The 20,250-nt window shown below is 48.0% G+C and overlaps 1 long non-coding RNA gene across 1 annotated transcript; it reads left to right on the top strand.

The window, feature by feature from the left end:
• Positions 1-16,874: 16,874 nt before the first annotated feature.
• On the top strand, positions 16,875-19,379 carry LOC116536387. Its single transcript, XR_004262605.1, has 2 exons — positions 16,875-17,595; positions 18,976-19,379. It is a non-coding gene; the product is annotated as an uncharacterized LOC116536387 (long non-coding RNA).
• Positions 19,380-20,250: the final 871 nt, after the last annotated feature.

Below are 20,250 nucleotides of genomic sequence, written 5' to 3'. Positions count from 1 at the left end.
CATTCTTGGTGCCCATCTGTGATCTTTTGAAACCCTTGCTGTGTTTGGGGAATTTCCGCATTATTCTTGCTGCCACGAGAGACTAGAACTTGCCTTCCTAGCCTGTCTTGCAGGTTGAGCAAGGGTGTGTGCTTGGGATCTCTGATTAGACCAGCACTGCAGCTTGGGAGAGCTGTGTGAGGGGTCCATCCTCAAGCTTAGGCAAGGATTACTCTGCAGTGTTGTGTGGCAATGGGGACAACAGTGGCAGAGACCTTGTCACCCCTGCTGGTGTGTGGTGTCTGGCAGGGCAGACACCTGTGGAGGGGTTTGGGAGTTCTGCTTTACATAAAACCTGTGGTCTGCCCTGGGCCTGCTTGGAGATTATTGTTTTTCCTTTTTGTTTGTTTGTTTTTTTGTTTTTGTTTTTCAGATGGTGTCCGTTGCTTAGGCTGGAGTCAGTGGAGCAATCTCAGCTCACTGCAATGTCCACCTCCCAGGTTCAAGCAGTTCTCATGCCTCAGCCCCCAAAAAGCTGGGATTACAAGCATATGTCACCTGGCTGATTTTTGTATCAGTGGAAAAGGAGTTTCACCATGGTGGACAGGCTGGTCATGAACTCCTGGGCCCAAACATTCTTCCTGCCACAGTGCTGGGAGTATAGGCGTGAGCCACTGCACCCAATTCTTTTTTTTGGTAGATTTCTTTCTGCTTAAGCTAGAGTGAGTGCTTTCATCTTCACCTAAGACCCCCAACTGATAACAGGTTGATAGCTGGGATTGCACATGACGAATCCTGAAAGATGGAGGCGGTAGGATGGGATTGTTGAGGACCCAGTTTCCCTGGGCTGAAAAACTGCTGAACTTCGTTATTTGGTGGTGAGGCATTTAGCCAAGCTGCTGCTGTTCCTTGGACTACAGGCAGGTGTTAGGGGAAATAATAGGAAAATGAGAATGTTTGTGCATACTGGTGTTTTAGGTGGCTGTAGTGCCGAACCCAGAGTGGGGGTTCAGACCCTGGTTCTGCCACTCACAGCTGTGTGGTCCATTGCCTCATCAGAAGGTGGAAGCAATCATGCTGCCTGCTCAGCATTGTTAAGAGGACTGGGTAAATCGTGTACTATTTCTGTCCACTTGGGCTGCTGTGACATGATACCATAGCCTGGGCTCTTGTGAACACAGGTCCACTTTCCACAACCTGGAGGCTGAAGGTTCAAAATCAAGGCACTGGTGGACTGTGGCTGGCTGGGCCCCCTTTCTGTTTCATAGATGGCATCTTCTTGCATCCTCATGGATGGGGTGGAAAGGGTGAGAGATTTCTGGGGGCCTCTATGAGAAGTGCACAAATCCTATTCACGAGGGCTCCACCCTCCACCTCATCACCCCCCAAAAGGCTCCACCTCCTAACACTGTTGCCTTGGGGGTGAGGATTTCAACATGAGTTTTGGGGAGACATAAACATTCAGACCATAGCATACTGAGTAAACAAGGGGCAAAGCCCTGCAGAGGAGTGAGAAACTTGGACTCAAGGAAGCTGGTTTGAAAGTGGAGTGAAGAGAAAGACAGCCTTGCCGAGAGCAGCTTTCTGTGCTTGTACCCTGCAGCCACAGTTGAATGAGAGTCCTGGTTTGGAAAAACTTACCTTGGCTAAAATGAAACCAAAGGCCCAGCAGTGGCCTCAGCAGGGTTTGGACTGGATATTGTGGTCTTACAAAAATGGAGTGAAAGGTGTTGCTTCTCCCTCAATTGATGACACTGAACGCCCTCAAGACACCAACCATTAAGGTGAGGGGAAAGGGCCAAGGCAGAAGCTAAAACCAGCTGCTACAGAACAAATTCCCAGGCTAAGGACAGCTAGGTTAGACCTTTGCCGACTTGTACATGGAGTGTGCAGATTGCCCTGTCTTAGCTGTAGGTGCTGGGCCACACAGGGCCACAGTCGGACCTGTTAGAGAAAATGACACTCCTTGCAAGTTTGGACTGAAGAGATGGCACCGTCTTCCTTAGGTTGGGTTCAGTACTATTAAGTGTAAGTGTGGGAGAACAGCGCATATTCTGGCAGGAACCAGAGGGAGCCAGTGACAGACACAGTACGACGCTACACCAATTCCCTTTCCAAACTCCTCCCTATCTTACCCCTCCCCCCCCTTTTTTTTTTCCGAGATTGAGTCTCACTCTGTTGCCCAGGCTAGGGTGCAGTGGCACGATCTTGGCTCACTGCAACCTCTGCCTCCCCTGTTCAAGCAATTCTCATGCCTCGGCCTCCTGAGTAGCTGGGTCTAGAGGCGCCCACAAACCACACCTGGTTGATTTTTGTATTTTTAGTAGAGATGTGGTTTCACCGTGTTGGCCAGGCTGGTCTTGAACTCCTGACCTCAAGTGAACCACCCACCTTGACCTCCCAAAGTGCTGGGATTACAGGTGTGTACCACCTCACCCGGCCTATGCTTCTATTTTAAAAGCCAGAAAGGTTAAATTCTTACCTGAAACCAGGGCCAGCCAGCGTGCAAGTAAGTGGCAATGTGTAGCCAGTTCTAGAAATCCTTTCTGTTTCCTGATTAAAGGGTCAGATGTAGCTGGTACCACCCTGCCCTAAACGTGGATGCGATGCCAGTGCTGTGGCCACCATGGGGGGAACTTTGGGGATAAGCCGGCATTTGAGAGTGGAGGAGAGGATGGGTATGGTCTCGCCAGTGAGATGCCACAACAGCCAGGGTGGGATATGGGCTAGGCCACTCTGAGGTGGCCTCTCCCTGGAAACTGAATTCATCCCTCGCAGATACAGTCTGTCTGCTGTCCAGAGTGTATGCAGTATAGTCAAAAGCTGGGAGGAAAGTTATTTCAGATCATTAAAGTCACCTGCCAGTATAAAATCTCCAGACTGTATCTTCTCTTCATTTACCTTTCCTATAAGCAGTCCCAACCTAAACTGAAAGGGAATCCCATTCATTTTGTTTCAACAAGCATTTTGTTTGTGGCTACATACAGATATTGTTCTTAGCAGTGGGAATAAAAAATGAGTAAGATGGTGATTCTTGCTTTCAAAGAGTTCCTAGTCCATTTCAGAGAGAGACAAGAGCAGAAACAGGGCAGGGTGAGAGGCGCCAAGTACGATGTGTCATCACACTGAGCTGTTTGGGGGAAGAGAGTGTTTTTATCACTGGTTCTCAGTACCTCCCTGAATTTGCTGAGTGAGTGTACAGGGTACTGAGAGCAGGGATGACTGAGCAGATCTTTGAGAAGTGTAGAGTCTGAGTCAGCAATAACGTAAGAGGTAACTCGTGCTGAATCTTGCCGGATGACCAGAAAGGTGAGAGAGGTGGGCCCTCCAGAGAAACAGCAGTGACGGCACCCCTCTCTGTCTCTTGTTTCTGCCTTGCTAATACATCTAGCCCAAGGTTAGCCCTATTAGTCTAACCTTGGGCGGGTCTGATTTGGTCCCCAGCTCTATTAATTACTCCTCTTCCATATATAAATATGTATATTTAGAGACAGGGTCTTCTTGCTTTTTTGCCCAGGCTGGAATGCAGTGGCAGGATTATAGCTCACCACAGCCTCGAAGGCCAGGACTCAAGCGATCCTCCCACCTCAGCCACCCAAGTAGCTGTGAGCCAAGACCACAGGCATGCACCACCATGCCTGGCGAATTTTTTTGTAGAGATGGGATGTTGCTATATTGCCCAGACTGGTTTTGAACTCTTGGCCCCAAGTAATCCTTCTTCCTTGGCCTCCCAAAGTGCTGGGATTATAGGCAGGAGCCATACCCGGCCGCTTTCCCTTGTTTATAAAATAAACTTTTTTTGTATATTATAAAAATATCGGCCGGGCGCGGTGGCTCACGCCTGTAATCCCAGTACTTTGGGAGGCCGAAGCGGGTGGATCACGAGGTCAAGAGATCGAGACCATCCTGGTCAACATGGTGAAACCCCGTCTCTACTAAAATACAAAAAATCAGCTGGGCATGGTGGCACATGCCTGTAATCCCAGCTACTCAGGAGGCTGAGGCAGGAGAATTGCCTGAACCCAGGACGCGGAGGTTGCGGTGAGCCGAGATTGCGCCATGCACTCCAGCCTGGGTAACAAGAGTGAAACTCCGTCTCAAAAAAAAAAAAAAAAAAAAATATCTTTGCAGAATTATTGTGACAGTAGTGCAGGGAATTCCCTCACACCCCACTCCCAGGGTCCCCTATGATTAGTACCTTACATTAATGTGGTCCATTTGTCACAGTTAATGAACCAACATTGACACAATTATGAACTAAGTCCATACTTTATTCAAATTTCTTTAGTTTTTACCTCGTGTCCTTCCTGTGTCTCAGGGTCCCGTCCACAACACTACATTCCATCTTGTCAGTCACATCTTAGGCCTGCCTTGGTTGTGACAATTTCTCAAACTTTTCTTGCTTTTGATCCCCTTGGAAGTTTTGAGGAATGCTGGTCGAATATTTTGTAAAATGCCTTTCAATTGGGATTCGTCTGATGTTTTTCTCATGTTTAGGCTGGAATAATGTGCTTTTGGGAGGAAGACCACGGAGGTGAAGTGCCCTTCTTGTGATGTCATGCCAAGGTGCCTGTTGACAGTCTGACTTGCCACAGTGGGTGCAGACAGGCACCCTGGCAGAACTGGAGGGGGTTGGCTTTCTCCACTGGGAAGCTGCTCTTTTTCTTTCCCTGTCATATTCTACTCTTTGGAAGAAAGTCACCTTGCACAGCCCACACTTGAGGACAGGAGAGTTAGGCTGAACCTCCTTAATGGTGGAGTGTCCATATAAATTATTTGGGGCTGGGTGTAGTAGCTTACACCTATAATCCCAGCACTTTGGGAGGTCAAGGCAAGCAGATCGCTTGAGGTCAGGAGTTCAAGACCAGCCTGGCCAACACAGTGAAATCCTACCTCTACCAAAAATACAAAAATTAGCCAAGCGTGCTGGCAGGCACCTGTAATCCCAGCTACTTGGAAGGCTGAGGAGGGAGGATCGCTTAAACTTGGGAGACAGAGGTTTCAATGAGCCAAGATCACACCACTGCACTCCAGTCTGGGTGACAGCGTGAGACTATGTCTCAAAAAAAAAAAGACTCGGAACTCTGTATGGGAGGCTTGCCTGCCCTCCTCCGTCTGTCTGTCTGCTACTTGTATCTGTGTGAGCTCATGGAGACTACTTGGTGCTTTGGGCTCTCATCCAATGCTGCTGCTCAGATTGCCCTGGCTTTGGCTACTGGAGCTGCTTCAGTTGGCCCCTGTGTCCCTTTGGCCTTCCACTGTCGCCGTCATTGTGCACTGGTTTGTTTTTTGTCTGTCTTTAAGCACTTTCTCACTTTCTGGCACCACAAGATGCTCCAGGTTCATTGGGTATCTCTCCTTCCCCAGTCCTAGAATTAGCCATTTCTCCAGGGATCCCTCCCTAGTTCCTTTTATTGGAGAACAGTGTTAGAAACCAAGATCTGGGCATTAGGTGTGCTTAATGCTGGAGTGTCACTGCTCCTCAACCCTCTCAGCTGATGGAGCAGGAAAATCCATGTGTGTATCACAGCCTGTGCATATACACGTGTGTAAGTATTTGCAGATGTAGTCACTGGCGTCTGTAAAGGTGAACGTGAGTGGATAGAGCAGTCTCCGACTCTGATCCTTGACCACGCGGGCCATTCTCCTCCTCTTGCTCATCTGTAACCTCCCACCCCAGCAGTGAAAAGCCCAGCGCCTGCCTTCTGCCACTCATTTGCTTAATTGTTCGGTTCCAGAGTACACACGCAGTGGTTTCAGAATTGTTCACCACACCCTGTGGGAAGCAGCTTCATCAGCTAGAGTGCAGCGGTGTGTGTAGCTCTTATGTCTTCAGTCTTACAGACTCCACTCATTTCCAAGTTACTTAAATAGACACCTTATTCTCCATCCAGCCTTAACTGGGATGGTTTTGTGTGTTGCTAAGGTACTCACATTTATTTGCCATACTCTGCATTTCATTTTGGGATCCCCCAATCTCTGAAGTCATTTTTTTTGAGACAGCGTATCTCTGGATCACTCAGGCTAAAGTGCAGTTGTACGACCACAGCTTACGGCAGGCTTGACCTCCTGAACTCAGGCAGTCCTCCTGCCTCAGCGTCCGGAGTAGCTGGGACCACAGGCACGTGCTGCCGCATCCAGCTAATATTTAAATTATTTGTAGAGACAGGGTCTCACTATGTTGCCCAGGCTGGTCTTGAACTTCTGGGGTCAAGTAATCTTTCTGCCTGGGTCTCCCAAAATGCTGGGATTATAGATGTGAACCACTGGCCTGTTTTTTTTTTTTTTAATGTACATAAATTAAGATTTACTCTGTGCGCTCTAAAGTTTTATGGGCTTTCTTTGACAAAAGCTTAAGTCACGCTGGGTGCAGTGGCTCAGGCCTGCAATCCCAGCACTTTGGGAGGCTGAGGTAGGCAGATCACCTGAGGTGAGGAGTTTGAGACCACCTTGGACAACATGGCGAAACCCCGTCTCTACTAAAAATACAAAAATTAGCCGGGTGTGGTGGCATGCGCCTGTAATCCCAGCTACTCAGGAGGCTGAGGGAGGAGAATTGCTTTAACTTGGGAGGTGGAGGTTGCAGTGAGCTGAGACTGCACCACTGCACTCCAGCCTGGGTGACAGAGAGAGACTCTGTCACAAACAAAAAAAAGCTTAATGTCTTGTATTCATCTTTATAGTATCACACAATAGTTTCACAGCCCTAAGAAATCTCCTGTGCTTCATCTATGTAGTGAAATCCCACCCTACTCCCCACCCGCATTCCTGGCAACTATTGCTGTGTTTACTGTCTATAGTTTTGCCTTTGCCAGAATGTCATGCAATAGGGAATCATATACCAGCAGCTCTTTTCAGACTGGCTGTTTTTGCTTGGCAACGTGCATTTCAGATTCATGCATATCTTGTGGCTTGATAGCTCTTTTTTTTTTTTTTTTTTTTTTCTTTTTGAGATGGAGTTTTGCTTCTTGTTGCTCAGGCTGGAGTGCAATGGCATGATCTTGGCTCATCGCAACCTCTGCCTCCCAGGTTCAAGTGATTCTTCTGCCTTAGCCTCCCAAGTAGCTGGGACTACAGGCATGCACCATCATGCCCAGCTAATTTTGTATTTGTAGTAGAGACGGGGTTTCTACATGTTGGTCAGGCTGGTCTCGAACTCCCGACCTCAGGTGATCCACCCACCTCAGCCTCCCAAAGTGCTGGGATTGCAGGCGTGAGCCAGTGTGCCTGGCCAATAACTCATTCTTTTTATTCCATTGTGTGGATGTACCACTGTATGTACCCATTCACCTGTTGAAAGCCATATTGATTACTTCCAGTTCTTGGCAGTTATTAATAAAGCTATCAGCATCCATGTGTGGGTGTTTGATGGACATATGTTTTCACATTAGCAGGGTACATATTTAGGAGTGTGATTGCTGGGTTACATGGTAAGACTTTCCTTTTTTCTCTCCTGTTTTTAAACTCCCTACCATAATATAAACTTCCTCCAATCTCTCCCATCTTTAATGGAAATAGGTCAAACCTGGAATTTTTAGCCACTCCCCAACTGCCTGGTGTCCCCATTTTTTCTTCTTTTCCCAGTCAGGCTTCTCAGAGATTCCCAGCATCCTGTCTCCACCTCCTTGCTTCCGACCACCTCTTCCATTCAGCCCACACTTGCAGAATAAGGACTATGTTGGCTACAAATTAGACCTCTGCTTCGACCAGGCCTCCCCGATAGTTCATCTAAGAGCCATGCAGTGAATCTCTTCTGTTGTGTTGGATCATGACCTTTTATGGCACTTGATGCTGATAACTCCCTTCCTGAGGATGGCAACCGTGGCCCTGCCAGTGCCTCTCTGAATCGCTCACTCTTTACATCTTCTCACGTGGTTTTATCTCCTTGTCCTGGCCTTGGGTTTCTTCTGTGACTTACCCAATTTTGTGTGTGTATGTGTTTGTGTGTGTGTGTGTGTGTGAGAGAGAGAGAGAGAGAGAGAGAGAGACGGAGTTTCACTCTTGTTACCCAGGTTGGAGTGCAATGGTGTGATCACAGCTTACTGCAACCTCCACCTTCAGGTTTCAAGTGATTCTTCTGCCTCGGCCTCCTGAGTAGTTGGGATTACAGGTGCCCGCCACCATGCCCGGCAAATTTTTATATTTTTAGTAGAGGCAGGGTTTCACCATGTTGGCCAGGCTGATCTCGAACTCTTGACCTTGTGATCTGCCCACCTTGGTCTCCGAAAGTGCTGGGATTACAGGTGTGAGCCACGACGCCAGGCCGACTTGCCCATATTTTAATCTCAGCCAGTCTTCCTCACCAAACCTCAGACGCGTATCCAAGTGCCCATTAGACATCATGCCCTGATTGTGCCCTTCACCCTCAAACACATGTCCAGGCTTAACTCACTCCTGCTAAACGCTCTGATTTGGGGAAAAGCATCATCTATTCAGTCATTGAACTCAGAAACCCAAAATAAGCCTCGATTCCTTACTTTCCCTTCTATCTAGATCGGGTCTGTAGCTGAGGACTGCCGGTTCTGTTTCTTCTCCGTCTTCCAGGGTAACGCAGTGGAGTGCCTTCACTTCTGACTCCTCATCTCTGGGAGGAGGCCTGTGGGCTCCCGCTGGTCTCCCTGCTTTAACCTTGCACCCCTTTCATCTTCCAAGGCAAGGCCTCAGCTGTTCAAGCCACTCCCACACACAGTTCTTACCACGTCTAGACCCCTGCTTGGAAGCTGGGGTTCTCACTGCCCTCACTGCACACACCTTCCCTTAGATTCTTGTGGTGGGAGCTTTGGCAGTGACTTCTCACACTCTCCCTGCTGCCTGGAGAATTGCCCCGTCCCCCATTCTCCTTCCAACAAGTATCCTGGGCCTGCTAAGTTGCTACTCCTGCGAGGTTTATTGGCACCACAAGCCCCATAATTAAAAACCAAGAGCCAGTCCCCCAGCTGCATACCTCCCCCGCAGGAACTACTTTTAACTTTTCAGCTGGCCTGCTGCTGGGCTCTGCCTCCATACTTCTAAATACATCCTCATGAGGATCCTTCCTTCTCTTCCTAAGCAGATGTCTCGGAAGAAGAGGCTGTACTTACTTTCCACCGCCTTCATCTCCATTCACTCTAACTCACTACAACTGAAGGAGTAAATCCAGAAAAAGATGGCACTGACTTGGGGAAACAGGGAACGCAAAGTAGGAGAGAGGAAGGCAGTTCCCAAGGTAATGATGAAAGGAAGTCTTGGTCCAATAGCCATATAGGGGCCCGGAGAACCCGTGGTCCACACAGAAGCGGGAAAATGAGGGGCTCTCCAGAGTTGTATAATAATGGCAATTAATCATGATATGCAACTGACAGCTGAGACTAATACACAAAATGCCATTATCATATAGATACTGATTACAGGTTTGCTGTTTTTTTTTTTTTTTTTGTCTGAAACAGTTACGCTCTTGTCCAGGCTGGAGTGCAATGGCTCGATCTCAGCTCACTGCAATCAACACCTTCCAGATTCAAATGATTCTCCTGCCTCAGCCTCCCCGGTAGCTGGGATTACAGGCGTCTGCCATCATACCGGACTAATTTTGTATTTTTAGTAGAGACGGGGTTTCTCCATGTTGGCCAGGCTGGTCTTGAACTCCTGACCTCAGATGATCCACCTGCCTCGGCCTTCCAAAGTGCTGGGATTACAGTGAGCCACCGTGCCTGGTAACAGGTTTGCTTTTTAATGTTGCTTTAGGTCTAACTTGAAAGAATGAATAGGGAGGGTTGAGGGGGAGCACTGGGAGGCTAAACTTTTATTTCCTTTTTTTGTTTTTTTGAGATGGAGTCTTGCTATGTTGCCCAGGCTACAGTGCAGTGATGTGATCTCAGCTCACTGCACCCTCCGCCTCCCAGGTTCAAGTGATTCTCCTGCCTCAGCCTCCCGAGTAGCTGGGATTACAGGCATGTGTATCATGCCTGGCAAATTTTTGTATTTTTAGTAGAGACAGGGTTTCACTATGTTGGCCAGGCTTGTCTTGAACTCCTGACCTCAAGTGAACTGCCCACCTCAGCCTCCCAAAGTGCTGGAATTATAGGCATGAGCCACTGTGCCCAGCTAATTTTTGTATTTTTTTGTAGAGACAGAGTTTCACCATGTTTCCCAGGCCTGTCTCAAACTCCTGGACTCAAGCAATCTTCCTGTATTGACCTCCCAAAGTGCGGGGATTACTGGCATGAGCCACTGCACCTGGCCAATATATTTTTAAGTATGGTCTTAGGGTATCAGCAAGTTACAGATTTGATAACCGCTGGGTCTTTTTACTTAGTAACCACCCCTTTTCCCTCCTCTGTACTCTCACCCAATATTAAAATAGCTCCTATTAAATTGCTAATATCCTCTTCTCTTCCTGTTGCATTTTTCTCCCACAACTTAAGTCTCAGGTCTAAGCAGTGAACACATCAAGTTTCTGATAAGCTAAGACAGTGTCTATCCATGGATGGGTTCATGACAAACGCATGTGGGTCCCTGGCTTGCTGAAACCAGGCTTCACGTGAGTGGAGGAAGTGGGTTGACAAGAAGGGGGTTGCTAAGGGAGCTTTATTACTCATTTCTCTTGGAAAAAACAAGGAACAAATGGAATAAAAGTCTGATAATTTGGCAAAGACACATTTTGCAGTTCCTTGTAATACGGTACTTAGGTTCGGAATAAGCAACTAAATAACAATCATTGATGCTGAATGCTTCAGAAGTAAACTGATGGTGACTCAATAAACTATCCCAGATGACTTCTGTATACATAGGCATTTGATGACGGCCCAACTGGATTAAGTCGTTCTGAACTGAATTTTGCATAATTATCACCAACATTTGGATAGAAAAGTAAGTTTACAGTTGATATTCCTATTTAAGTTTTTAAATTAGTTTTTGTCAATATCTGGACATAGTTATAAAAATGAACTAAGTCTTCAAATGCTCATAAATTAGAATAGCACTCTGCCTCCATTGGTCTCATTCCCCAAGGAAAACACATTCAGCTCTTTTTATTTATTTATTTTTTGGAGACAGAGTTTTGCTCTTGTTACCCAGGCTTGAATTCCTGGCGCAAGTAATCCTCCCACCTTGGCCTCCCAAAGTGCAGGGATTGCAGGTGGGAGCCACCGCACTAGCCTTCACGGGCAGTCCTGATGCCTAACACCACTGATCCAGTGCAGCAGCATTGCATCACTTGAGGTCAGGAGTTTGAGGCCAGTCTGGCTAACATGGTGAAACCCCGTCTCTACTAAAAATACAGAAAGAATTAGCTGGGCATGGTGAGGTGCCCCTGTAATCCCAGCTATTCAGGAGGCTGAGGCAGGAGAATCGCTTGAACCCGGGAGGTGGAGGCTGCAGTGAGCCAAGATTGCACTCCAGCCTGGGTGATGGAGTGAAACTCCGACTCAAAAAAAAAAAGTCTCAGATGCCCTCTGGCCCCCACAGTGGCCAGTGGTGTATAAAGCTCTCGAAAACCCTCACTCTTGAAAGGAGGATGGTACGGAATCTTCACATTCTGCTGCATGGCACCAATTGTGCTATTTTAACAACAATGACTATGCAGAAAGGAAGCCAGTGCTTTTTTTCCTCCAAGCCTTTGGACAAAGCATGTTTTATGACAAAAATAATCCCTGCGGCTCACATGTCCTCTTAGGCTTCCCACTGCTCTCCCACACAGCCTCTCGCTCTGAGGAGTGAGTCCCCTCCTGCTAATGACAATCCTTCAGGCCGATCCAGAACTTGTTTCCAAAGACTGAAATCACATTTCCAACAGGGCGGTGCCACCATATTTGCCGAGCTGTTTGGTGGCCCATAGTGAGCGGATTTGTGTTGGATGGATTCTCTTCCCAGGGTGTGACGGGAGGGAGAGGCTTGAGCGAGAGGCAGAATTTCTTTTTGAAACAAATGAATTTGGAAATATCAGGCAAGGAGGAAATAGTGATATAATTTGCTTTTTCCAGTATTGAAAGATGCCAGCTCTGTGCTTATCTATATAGAGTAAGCAACATTTAGGAAATTATATATTTTTATAGCAGTTAACAATTGAAGAGGAATTTATGAAGCGCTTACTGTTAGGCAGTATGAGAATTTGTTTAAAGTATTAGATATTCCAGAATCATATTGAAAAAGACATAAATGCGATTCTAAAATGTATAAACTGCTAGTAAACAAATGAAGGTATAATATAATTTGGTCCAAGAAACCCCCACATTCAGAGCTTACAGAAAATATACTAATTTTTTTTCCCTTCCTGGCTTTTACAGCCGTATTAAAACAAAAAATTCTGGTGACTGAGGATTCAAATTAAAAAGAAAGAAGAAAACATTTTAAAAACCCCAAAGCATGAACTCCTCCACACCAAAACTTCAAAAGTTAACTGGCTCATATAGTTTACCCAATCCTTGACCGGCAGAGAGACTCACCATCTCCAGCCACGCCTAGAAGGTCCTGCTGGTCCTAAGTCCCTCAGGGTTCAGGTCTCAGTCCACCCAGCCAGAGATGATCGCTGTGCATCCTCCGACAGACGGCAAAGCCACAACCTAGCCCTGACCTACAGTGAGGCATGTCAGTTCTGAACTTCAGTTAATCTCGGGAATCTGAAATCATTCATTTTAGCAAAGTGTTTTAAATTCCTTCAAGATTGTCTAAACCATTTGCTCTGAGTGAGTTGTAAGGACACAGGTACGAAGCACCTCAAGCCTCTGGAGACAGTTTTGAACAGGACGTGCAAGCCAGCAGAGGCCCTCTCCTCCTCCCTAGGCAGCAGTGCCGTGGACCTGAGGGTGACCCACCATCCCCCGCCTGTCTCTGGGAAACCCCTTCTGTAGGAAACAAGAATTTCCCACTTCCCCAGCACCTAAGTGCCATCCTTCTGTCTGATGAAATGAAAGTAGAAATATCTCCATCTTCTGGGGAAAGCTTTCATTTTCTTGCAAAAAGGAAAAATGCAGCTGCTGCGACTCCTGTATCCCCGACTTCAACCTTGAACTGGGGCCGGGTGCCTGGAGATGCAGGTGTGTCTCAGACTGCAAGTGACTCCAGCTCACTGCAGTGGGTGGAATAGAACATGATCCAGCCTCTGCACCGTCCTGGACTGCTCACCTCGACTTCTACAAGAAAAGGAAGTCCCTTTTCGTTAAGTCACAGTAAATTGGGGTTTCTGTTACTTAAAATCAGACCTGTACCTGACAGATAGGGAATGTGGTATCTGAAAGCCAGTGGCTCCAGGGGACAGACACTAATGTACAGCGTTGGCTAAAAGGAGGTCCAGGGATAGAGTGAGGACCCGACTCCTTCAGCCTGGAAAATTACGGTCCTACTTGATAGTAGCTAATCAGTGACATGCTCACCTGCTGGGAGACCTAAAGACTAAAGCTGTAGTGTGAAACAGTGGTTCCCACACCTTTTTGGCACCAGGGACCAGTTTTGTAGAAGACAATTTTCCACATACCAGGGTTGAGGGATAGTTTTTGGATGATTCAAGTGCATTACATTTATTTGCACTTTCTTCTATTATTATTATATTGTAATATGTAGTGAAATAATTATACAACTCACCATCATGTAGAATCAGTGGCAGCCCTGAGCTTGTTTTCCTGAGACTAGGGCCAGCCTCGGGGAGGCAGAAGAGGAGGTGGGGAGTTACCAGGGCCAGCCTCTGGGAGATGGAAGGTGTTAGGTTGGATGATATGTGGAGAGGAGGTCTTTGATATGGCTGCTTGATCATGTGACCAAACAGAATAGACCAGGAATTTACAACTAAATGTCTAAGGTAATTACATTGTCAAAGAAACTGCAGGGTGCTATGGCTCACTCCTGTAATCCTAGCATCTTGGGAGACCCAGGTGGGAAGATCACTTGAGCCCAGGAGTTTGAAACCAGCCTGGGCAACATGGTGAGAGCCCATCTCTTAAAAAAAAATAATAATTAATTAACTGGGTGCAGTGGCACGTGCCTGTGATCTCAGCTACAAAGGAGGCTGAGGTGGGAGGATCACTTGAGCCCAGGAGGTTGAGGCTGCAGTGAGCTATGATTGCACTGCTGCACTCCAAGTCTGGGCAACAGAGCGAGACCCTGTCTCAAAAACAACAAAGAAACCCTCAGGCTGGCTAGCAGTAGCCCCTGTCTGTTAGGCCATGAAGCCATCTGCAGCCCCTGAACCCATACTCAAGAACTGAATTGCAAAACCCTATGTCCTCCATCAAGGGTGTCCTGCACAGGGCCCTCCTTTGATGAAGCCATGGAAGACCCTCCCAGAGGCCATGGCAGTCAGTGGGAAGGTCTCCCAGAGGGCAGACACAAGGTGCCAGGCTGGCTTACCAGGGAGCTCACTCTATCACCGGGGCAGGGAGACCTCACTGCTCCTTCCAGCGGGATCTCAAGTGTGACTAGTTCTGTCTTCCCATCCTCTGAGTTTCTGAAAGGGGAGTTTACTGCAATGATCTGTTTCCTCTCCCACCATTCTTTATTCGATGTATTGACGACAGACTACTTGTCTTGGGGCTATAGCTGGGGGAATCACGAGGATCTCCCTCTGGACCCCAAGGGGAGGCCTGCACATCATCTGGATGCCACGGCTCAGGTGGTCTTGAGGGCGGTCCTCCAAGCCTTGGGCGGGGGCAGTGTGTTCTATAGAACAAGGTGCACTGGGGCTGACCTGGGAAAAGTGCAACCCGATTCTCATTCCCAAACCCTTTCTTGTATTTAACTTTGCAGAAATGTTCCATCTGCTCTCTCTCAGCTCCACTTGCAGCTAATCAAGGACGTAAGCAGGCCTCCACTGGAAGCAGGGAGGGGGACCTGGGAGTGCTGAGCCTTTCGGATTAAAGACACTGTACACTGCTGAATCCCAGATGCAAGGCAATGCCTGCCACTACCGCAGCCCGGCTGCAGCCTTGAGGAAGAGGACGCAGGAGGGAGCTACAGAGACTGTCTTTGACATGACTCAGCCTCCAAAGCAGGATTCTCTGCTGCTGCCTCCAGACTTTCCTGTTTTGTAAGAAAAACAAATCCCAATGTGCTTAAGCCTCTGAGAGTCAGGTTCTCATTGACATGTAGCTGACAGCATTTCTGAAGGCTGCAAACACACTCCAGAGATAAGATTCTACCCTGTCAGCAAAAACCATTTAGTGAAGTGGATGACCCTTTTTCAGTCAACACTGGTTTCTTGTACCAGCTTTGCGATCTTCCCAGGGGGTGAGATTTGGGGTGCACTGAGGAGGCCCCCCTACCCAAACTAACTCCAGCAGTTCTGTCATTGATGCCCAAACTTCTAAACGCAGAGCGTGTGGAAGACACAATTTGCGTGGTATCTACACACACACACCACACACATAGAGCTGTTAGAAGGAACCTGAACAGCCAGGAGGTGATATGGCAGCACGGGAGCTTCGCACAGAAAGCCAGGCTGTGGTTTCACACACTGCAGATCCTCTATCCCAGAAGCCAAATCTATTTTTTTTTTTTTTTTTTGAGACAGAGTTTCGCTCTTGTTACCCAGGCTGGAGTGCAATGGCACAATCTCGGCTCACTGCAACCTCCGCCTCCCGGGTTCAGGCAATTCTCCTTGCCTCAGCCTCCTGAGTAGCTGGGATTACAGGCACGCGCCACCATGCCCAGCTAATTTTTTGTATTTTTAGTAGAGACGGGGTTTCACTGTGTTGACCAGGATGGTCTCGATCTCTTGACCTCGTGATCCACCCGCCTCGGCCTCCCACAGTGCTGGGATTACAGGCTTGAGCCACTGCGCCCGGCCTCTATTTTTTTTTTTTTTTGAAGACAGCGTCTTGTTCTGTCACCCAGGCTGGAGTGCAATGGCGCGATCTTGACTCACTGCAACTTCCGCCTCCCAGGTTCAAGCGATTCTCCAGCCTCAGCCTCCCGAGTAGCTAGAATTGCAGGCGTGTGCCACCAACCTGGCTAATTTTTGCATTTTTAGTAGAGACAGGATTTTGCCATGTTGGCCAGGCTGGTCTCGAACTCCTGACCTCAGGTGATCTGCCCGCCTAGGCCTCCCAAAGTGCTGGGAGTATAGGTGTGAGCCACTGCACCTGGCCAGCCAAATCTATTTGTAACAGATTTCACTTTTGGAAAATTTCTCCATATAATCGAAATCTTTCATTTTCCAGTATAGACCTCTTTCCTCTTAGCGTTCTGTTCCTGCTGACTTGGAAGTGTTGTTTCTCTTTACATCATTTGCACGTCGCTCCTTCCTGTCTCCGGCTGCCTCTTCCCAGCCCTCCTCCACCTCTGCACACAGGAAACCTCATTCTGTGGTGTGAACAAGGGGACTCCTGACTTCCAGAAGTGACTTAGTCTTGAGCTGCCTGTGCCCTCCCCATCGCAGTGAATGTCGCCGGTTGGGGATGACTTGGCAGTGGGTGAGCAGAGGTCAGAGGAGTCCAAGCCTCTGAGGTGGGGGCAGGAGCAGGGAGGGGCTGTAGGCTCAGCTGGTGGGGCAGGAGGAGGAGAGCCGGGACCTAGGGGAGTGTGTGTGTGTGTGTGTGTGTGTGTGTGTGTGTGTGTGGTGGTGGGGTCAGTGGTGAGCGGGGAGTCTTTTATCTTTACCACTTGTCTGCCTGATTAACCCACTTTTCTTGGTTTCCAGGGAAAGAGTAAAAAAAAAGTTTTTTCTTTTTCTGAGACAAGGAGTAAAGCATGTGGCATCAAGACTGCAACAGCGGGCCGGCAGTTTGGGAGTCTGAGGGGGACGGATCACCTGAGATCAGCAGTTTGAGACTAGCCTGGCTAACATGGGGAAATCTCCTCTCCCCTAAAAGTACAAAATTAGCTGGGTGTGGTGGCACAGGCCTGTAATCCCAGCTACTTGGGAGGCTGAGGCAGGAGAATTGCTTGAACCCAGGAGGCCGAGGTTGCGGTGAGTCGAGATCACACCATTGCACTCCAGCCTGGGCAACGAGAGTGAAACTTCATCTCAAAAAAAAAAAAAAAGAAGAAAAAAAAACTGCAACAGAAGCATGGGGCACCCTGCAGCCTCTCATCTTCAGCCTCTGCGCTGGGATCCATCAATTCCCCTCCCACTTGACTGTCAGATTAAAAGGGTCTTTGCTAATTTCAGCCTAACTCAGGAGAAAGCTGACCTCGATTTAGCTGGAATGACAGTGATAACTAATTTGTACATCAGAATTAATAAAGCCAGCAATTTCCTCACAGGGAGGGAAAGATGATGTGGTTCTCTTGCATCTGCACTGAGATGGCTTTTTGGCAAAGGCAGAGAATGCTGATTCTCCACACTCCCAGGAGGGGGTTCTGCTGACAGCTCCTGGGCTGTCACCTGAATTGGGGTGTAGTGGACTAGGGACATCCCAAGCCAACCAGCCAGGCACTGGATGGGTGGGCTCTTGATCCCTTGAGATCACTGCAGTCTTTGAAGGAAAGTCAGTAGGTCTGGAAGCAAGTGTGGTGGGGGCCCCTTCCCCATGGGGTGCCAGGAACTCCTGTTAAAATAGCTCCACCAGACCTCCATATTTTCTGTCCTTTTTACAGGCAAGAATTCAACTCTGGGTCCTAAGCAGGGGTTATCCTGGTCAATAAGCAACTTCAGTTTCTTGGGACAGGACCCCAGCCTTGCTGGTAATGACATCATTGTTTCTTTACTGGGTAAGTCTCTCTTAACCCTGGAAAAGTTTATTTACACAGAGGAGTGTGAAATAAACTCAACTTTTGATATTTTGGGGTTACGTGTAGGCGATCTATATGTATTTGATATTTTAAGAAGTTGCCATTTTAAGAGAATGTGGCATATTTTAACTTGTAATTTTTAATTCAATGAATGGACTGGCCTCTTGATTCCAACTTAAAACACGTAATTGGGTAATTGATGTAGATTTGTGATTTAAACTCAGATATTCAACGCCAATTTATTAAGATTGTAGGCAAAATCGGAACATTTAAGAAAACCAGAGATTCACCATAGTTAGTTGCTGAGCACTTGAGAATGCTTGTGAGTAAACTGAAGCATTTAAAAGTATAAAGCATTGGCTAGGCTCCGTGGCTCACACCTGTAATCCCAGCACTTTGGGAGGCCAAGGCCTGTCTCTTCTAAAAATACAAAAATAAGCCAGGTGTGGTGACGCGTGCCTGTAATCCCAGCTACTTGGCAGGCTGAGGCAGGAGAATCGCTCGAACCTGGGAGGTGGAGGTTGCAGTGAGCTGAGATCACGCCATTGCACTCCAGTCTGGGCAAAAGAGCAAAACTCTGTCTCGAAAAAAATTAAAACATAAATTAAATAAAAGCTATAATTAGTCATGAGGTTTTAAGTTAAGCCTAAAAGTTTAAGGAAAGAGTAAAATTTTACATTTGAGTAAAATGAATATTAATTTAAAATGAGCAAACTTTCAAGCAGTCATTTCTGTATACATAAAAGCCACCCCCAATTACAGTGAAAATATAAAATTTGATATTTTTTACCACTTAAAAAAGTCATTTCGGCCAGGCTCGGTGGCTCATGCCTGAAATCCCAGCACTTTGGGAGGCCAAGGCAGGATATCACTTGAGGTCAGGGGTTCAAGACCAGCTTGGTCAACACGGTGAAACCCCATCTCCGCTAAAAATACAAAAATTAACCAGGTGTGGTGGTGCGCACCTGTAATCCTAGCTTCTCTGGAGGCTGAGGCAGGAGAATCACTTAAACCTGGGAGGTGGAGGTTGCAGTGAGCTGAGACTGCACCACTACACTCCAGTCTGGGTGACAGAGCGAGACTTAGTCTCAAAAAAAAAAAAAGGCATTTTCTCCTCACATCTGGGAACTAATGAACATTGTCTGCATGTGACAGGTGAGGAAACAGGTAGAGAAAGGGAGTGCCCCAAGCAGAGACCCCGCCCCGCCCCCACAGCCTGGCTCTCCTGCCTGGGTTAGTTTGGCCTCTAAAGTGTCCTTAATACAGGCAAAGTGAAACCCACCACAAAGAATCCCTTTTCTCTCTGGAAGTGCTTATGTGATTAATTTGCAGTCACCATGACTCTGATTTCCTCTGCAGAAGACAGCAGTGTATTCCAGGAACGCAATGCAGTGAAAGCAACCACTTGGCCCTTGAGACAGAGCCTCATTTCTGGGAAAGAGGCAGTCTCCTTGGCCGTAAGCGGGTGATGAAGACTCAGCACACTGAGATGGAATGTCCTCAGTTCCCAGTTGAGTGAGCCTACAAGGACTGGGACATCCCAACCTTCGGATGATGATGGAGGTGGGAGGAGACAGTGCCAGGCAGGAGACGTGGGGCTGGGGTTCTGCCCTGTCCTGGTCTGGCTCAGCATTCGGGGCAAGTCGCTGCCCTAGCTGAGGCCAGCTTTGTCAGCAGTGAAACGGGTGAATGCTTGCCTCTGCTTGAATCAAGAGTTTATCAGGGTGCTGTGGGAAAAATTCTATGAAGTTTCTTTGTAACATTAAAAAAAAAAAAAGCCTAACCAGGTGCAGTGGCTCACACCTGTAATCCCAGCACTTTGGGAAGCAGAGGCGGGCAGATCATGAGGTCAGGGGTTTGAGACCAGCCTGGCGAACATGGAGAAATCCTGTCTCTATTAAAAATACAAAAATTAGTTGGGTGTGGTGGCACATGCCTGTAATCCCAGCTACTCAGGAGGCTAAGGCAGGAGAATCACTTGAACCCGGGAGGCAGAGGTTGCAGTGAACTGAGGTTGCACTGGTGACACAGAGCAAGATTCCATCTCAAAAAAAAGAGCCTGTTGCATATTTGCCAGGGGCTGGGCTTTCTGAGAGCAGACAGGGAACAGCTGAGTGTGCTTGAGGGCTCTGGTGTCTTCAGGGCTTCCATCCCCCGTGTGACTCTATCCTTGGCTCAGCGGGCTGTGGAGGACCCAGGTGATGTTCGGAACAGCTGGCAAGAGCCTTCCCCGACTCTGGAGCCTCCCTGTGACTTCTCGTCCCTTGTGAAGGAAGGGGTGGCTGCCCGACCTGTCAGTCCTGGACACTGTCCTGGTCCCCTGGTTGTGAAGCTGCTAGGACAGCCGGATAATCAACACGACGCTCCTCTCCTTCCGTCAGACATCACCACAGAGGAGAAAAGAGCCTCTCCCTAGAGAGAAATCCTGATGTCTGAAACTTCAGCTGAGTGGAGAGAGAAAGGATAATTCTTCACATTTCCCCAGAGCCAGGGCAGCACGAAGGAGGGGCGTTTCAAGGGGAGGATGACCTGGGAGAGAAAGGTGAGCGTGGCACACCAGTCGTGGCTCCCTGGGGACCAGCAGCCAGGTTCCCAGGCCCAGGTATGTGCCTCCTCCCAGGCTGTAACCTAGGA

Source organism: Sapajus apella, unplaced genomic scaffold, assembly GCF_009761245.1.
Source record: "Sapajus apella isolate SASKATOON/1434 unplaced genomic scaffold, GSC_monkey_1.0 scaffold100, whole genome shotgun sequence".
Taxonomy (NCBI): Eukaryota; Metazoa; Chordata; class Mammalia; order Primates; family Cebidae; genus Sapajus; species Sapajus apella.
The sequence above is the reverse complement of the archived record's forward strand: the minus strand, read 5'-3'. Positions and strand labels throughout refer to the sequence as shown.